Raw genomic sequence first — 5473 nt, 5'->3', positions numbered from 1 at the left:
TCCGTGCGTTGGTGTTTCTCAGCACTCCAGTGTCTAACTCCAGGACTCCACACTACTGGTCATGATCAGTGAGATGAGGACAGTTTGGTCCGGGGACCTTTGTCTTAAAGACTCGCTCATCTGAACACTCATCCCCCAGGTCACACCGGCCAATAGGCCAATACAATGTCGTTGGAAATGGAAGTGAAGGGAACAAAAATGAAATGGGGTCATGAAAAGGGTCGTGAGGTGGATAGATTTCTCAGCATGGGTTCACACACTTGACGGTGATTGATATTAACCCCCGGATCTTAATCGGGACCGTGTCTCGGGCCGGTGTGACGCTGATGAGGACGTTTTAAATATTCAACACTTCTATATGTGGACCGCAGAGCAGAAGCATTCTATTCCAGAAGACAGATGACGGCCGCTGGTCACTTCCTCAGCACAGTCCTCGAGCCTGCGTCACTGCTCGCTCCAGAACTGCACTACTGCGTTATTAACACAAGATGGAGACAAATACTGTGAACCGGCGACTCCTGACACTTCTACACTCCTCATCCCCTCAGCAATTGGTTTTGTTCTTCAAGAGTTAAGACTAAAGGAGCCCCGTCTGTACGACAGAGGTTTAGGGCCACATTGACGGGAAAAAATAAAAGAGACTTAAAGAATGAAGTCGTAATATATATTGAGGTATTTTGACTAAAGAATTAAAGACATTTCATAAAAACGCCTCTGTTAACTTGTGGAAAGGGGGTTTAATATGTCCTGCCATCCAAATTATGACTATTCTCATAACATTTTGACTTGTTTCAGGTAAATGTACTACTTTATTCTCAAAGTGTGTCGATTATCAAAATAGTTGCCGATTAATTTAGTAGTCGGTTATTAATCGAACTATTGCAGCTCTAATATAGACGGACTGTATCAATCTGTGTGTGTGAATGTGACTGTAAAGCTCTTTGAGTGGTCGATAAGTGCTAAATACAGTCCATTTAGCATTTACAGTTTTTCTCAATCGCTTTGGCACAATCGTTGACTGACTATTAAACTTTGTCACAACTATATGACTACGTATAAGAACATAAGGTCAGTTGTTCACATGACTACAGTCATTTATGGTTGGTTTGGCACAAAAGTTCATTGCTATTGAATCATATTATTCTCAAATCCAATTGTACACATGTTCATTGTGTAAAGCCCCACAGCAGCACTCCTGTCTACATTACATACGACAATTATTAAGCCTTAACATAAGGGATGTGGAAGCAGCTTGTTTATTCTCAACATAAATCATCTGTTATGTCATTTCTCACAGGTATTAAAAAGTCTTCAATGAGTCCAACTGACAGCTGTAGGGAGGGCGAAAGGTCTCAAACACACGTCTGTACGATTCTGCAGAACTTTGCGTAACCTCCGTGATATATATATATATATATATATACAGTATATGTATATATATACATATACTGTATATATATATGTATATATATATAGTATATGTATATATATACTGTATATATATATGTATATATATACAGTATATGTATATATATATACATATACTGTATATATACAGTATATGTATATATATACATATACTGTATATATATGTATATATATACAGTATATGTATATATATATATTACGGAAGCGCTGAACTGACACTGTAATTTAAAATATCTTATCTGTTTCTCTTTTAAACGTGATAACGTTCTCGTTAAAATGAGATCATGTTCTCACTCAAACATAATCATTTTCTTGTTGAAACAAGTTGTGTATCACAATGTTTCCGTCTCATCTGGGAGAACTGGAGGCTGAGGATGGAGAGACACATCTCCAAATCTACTGGAAGAATGTAATGCCGAACATTTTAGGAAACAACTTGATTTTGACTTCTCACGAACGTGCAGTCCCTCCATGTGTCTCCATCCTCAGCCTCCAATTCTCCCACATGAGACGTAAACAATGTGGTACAAATTAGAAAATGATCTAATTTTGATGAGAATGTTATCACGTTTTTGACGAGAAAATGATCTTGGTAATTAAAAAAATGTTCTTGTTATAGAGAAAGATATGTCGTAATAACGAGAAACATAAATATGTCTATGCATGCAAATGTTTAATAATCCTAAGCATGATTTTGCAGAGAACTAAAGGTCTGTTGTGTCATCAACACCACACACACTGTGATGTTTCCTTTCAAGGATTTGCAGAAGCCCTCACATCTTCATGCTCATTAAATCACAGTGGAGGTTAATGATAAAACATAAACACGTGGTCGGGGGGCAGGAGAAGAAGTCATCCGTGTGCCGTGTGCCACCGGTGGTCTCCACTGACCAGCAGAGTAATGTGAGAGAGAAAGTTGGAGGGATTTGCAATGGTTGGAATGGATTAGGAGCCAGCGTGGTGCAGGGTTGGTTTTAAATCCACTGTCATAACACTGCAGGTGGTGGGGGGGGGGGGGGGGCAGACTGTCAGCTGGCGGACCCTCAACAAGCCCTATAACCAGAGCCATGTGGTCTCCATCGTTCCTGCTCGCCACATCGAATGGATTCCGAGTCCCTCTGACTCCAGTCTGGACTGCCCCCGATCCAGGTGATTTGGCGTCACTTTTGAGAAGCTGTCATATCCCCCATCTTTTTTATACAATCTATAATTCAAATTGAAGATTTGCCACAGTCTCGGGCTGTGGGACTGCGTCACATTGTCCTCCGTCTGTGTATCAGCACCTGCCGTGAGCTAATGTATATTCTGATTTGGCACTAAACTAGATTAAATAAATAAATTCAATGGAATTGAACATTAGTCATTAGCTACAGAAGCTTAGTTGTAGATTTGTGGTTGTTTTTGACTCTGCATCATATCCTACCTCCTGCACACACACACTTTCTCTCTCTGGTTTGTTTCATGACTAGATTTCAAGACACAAAGCGAGCCGATGACATTTTAAGGGCAGGAATGTGAAACTGGAGCCAGAAGGCGATTCCAGCTCCTGATAGATAAGCCCTCAGAGGGACAGAACATGGCTCCAGCCTGCTGAGGCCCCGAGTGTCCGGTTCAACAGTCTCTCCGTGGAGGCTCTTACCTCCTCACCAAGTAGGAAATGTGAAATAGTGACTGTTGCTTTAGTCGTTGGCCGTGTTATTTAGCTCTGGATAGAAAACGAGTGTTCTCTCCCTGTGTCTTTACAAACGTCCACTGATGCATTCAGATCACCGCTCAGCTGATCGGGTCCTGTCGCTCTCAGCTGCTTCTCCACGAGCTGCAGTGTCTGCTGGGGTCACGTCTCGTAGGTCATCTCACCGTGGTCCATGGGCGGAGTCAGACCCTGCGCTCCATTGTACCTCACAAATTGACCAAGGTCAGAAAAACATCACCACCCCGACTTCCGGGGCTGACCGGGAACAGAGACAGGCAGATTGTCTTGGGGCGCCATACACTGACCACCGTGTCTCCTCAATGTTGAGCTCTTATAATAAAATACTTCTGCTTAAGACATCCACGGTTTCCGTCTCCCTGAATCAGCATCCGCTCCATCAATTATTCCATTTCACTCCTCATGGTCATCACAGATGCTGAAATACGATTTGGAGATCTGTACATAAAAGTACAAGTACGAATGAATAGAAACAATAAAAGAAGTGAAAAAATAGAATGGTGGCATTATGGGAAATGTAGGACACAGAGCTGTGGAATGTACCTTCACGGATCTACTAGAAGAAACTGTCTACAGGTAATATTCATTATTTGCAGAGCTATTTACTGCTCCACCTTTGACCTATCACTGTAACTTTGACTCCATTGGGAAGTGTTGGACGGTCTCACCGCGTCCAGACATTTCTACAACAAAACGATCAAATCTAATCTAATGTAACTGATGAGCAAAAATACGAGAACAAGGCAGAAGTACTTTTGATTTGGTTCTTTACAAAGACATTGACATTAGCAGGTTGAAAAGGCAGGAGCATATAAAGTTAAAGATAAAGACAATGTCCCACAAAAGGACATACCTTTTCCATAAAGATCCTGTTTAGGGCCCCAGGGCTACACTTCCCCAAATGAGCTGACACCCGCTCATCGAGGAAACAGAAGAAACCCTTTTGGAACCAAGTGTTCGGAGCAGTCAGACAGCTGAGCTCGTGACGACAGGAAATAAGGAAAAACCATGACATTACAGGACACTAACCCTTGACCTTTTGTGTGAAACTGCGTGTTCTGTACAAGAAACGTCCGCCTCTACATCACGTGTCCTGACTTTCTACACATTCTTTCCTCCTCCAGTCTTCACCACTATCTTGACGTAGAGGAGATGGTGACTTGAGTCTTGACACAGTTCATGTTTAATAGTGTCATCGCTTCACATTCAGTCACTTATGACAGATTCGATACGTGACGTCACTTATGACAGATTCGATACGTGACGTCACTTATGACAGATTCGATACATGACGTCACTTATGACAGATTCGATACATGACGTCACTCAGACTCGATACATGACGTCACTTATGACAGATTCGATACATGACATCACTTATGACAGATTCGATACGTGACGTCACTTATGACAGATTCGATACGTGACGTCACTTATGACAGATTCGATACATGACGTCACTTATGACAGATTCTATACATGACGTCACTTATGACAGATTCGATACGTGACGTCACTTATGACAGATTCGATACATGACGTCACTTATGACAGATTCGATACGTGACGTCACTTATGACAGATTCGATACATGACGTCACTTATGACAGATTCGATACATGACGTCACTTATGACAGATTCGATACGTGACGTCACTTATGACAGATTCGATACGTGACGTCACTTATGACAGATTCGATACATGACGTCACTTATGACAGATTCGATACGTGACGTCACTTATGACAGATTCGATACGTGACGTCACTTATGACAGATTCGATACATGACGTCACTTATGACAGATTCGATACATGACGTCACTTATGACAGATTCGATACGTGACGTCACTTATGACAGATTTGATACGTGACGTCACTCAGACTCGATACGTGACGTCACTTATGACAGATTCGATACATGACGTCACTTATGACAGATTCGATACGTGACGTCACTCAGACTCGATACGTGACGTCACTTATGACAGATTCGATTCATGACGTCACTTATGACAGATTCGATACGTGACGTCACTTATGACAGATTCGATACATGACGTCACTTATGACAGATTCGATACATGACGTCACTTATGACAGATTCGATACATGACGTCACTTATGACAGATTCGATACGTGACGTCACTTATGACAGATTCGATACATGACGTCACTTATGACAGATTCGATACGTGACGTCACTTATGACAGATTTGATACGTGACGTCACTTATGACAGATTCGATACATGACATCACTTATGACAGATTCGATACGTGACGTCACTTATGACAGATTTGATACGTGACGTCACTTATGACAGATTCGA

At 41.7% G+C, this 5473-nt stretch overlaps 1 protein-coding gene across 1 annotated transcript in view; it reads right to left on the bottom strand.

The window, feature by feature from the left end:
- Positions 1-5404: 5404 nt before the first annotated feature.
- The window catches only part of rergla (RERG/RAS-like a), a 3933-nt gene continuing 3864 nt past the window's right edge, over positions 5405-5473 (bottom strand). The window contains exon 5 of the mRNA XM_035627116.2: positions 5405-5473. This exon is cut by the window's right edge and continues 742 nt beyond it. The gene's annotated coding sequence lies outside the window, so the exon portion shown is untranslated.

This window comes from Scophthalmus maximus, chromosome 2 (genome assembly GCF_022379125.1).
Source record: "Scophthalmus maximus strain ysfricsl-2021 chromosome 2, ASM2237912v1, whole genome shotgun sequence".
Lineage (NCBI taxonomy): Eukaryota > Metazoa > Chordata > Actinopteri > Pleuronectiformes > Scophthalmidae > Scophthalmus > Scophthalmus maximus.
The sequence above is the reverse complement of the archived record's forward strand: the minus strand, read 5'-3'. Positions and strand labels throughout refer to the sequence as shown.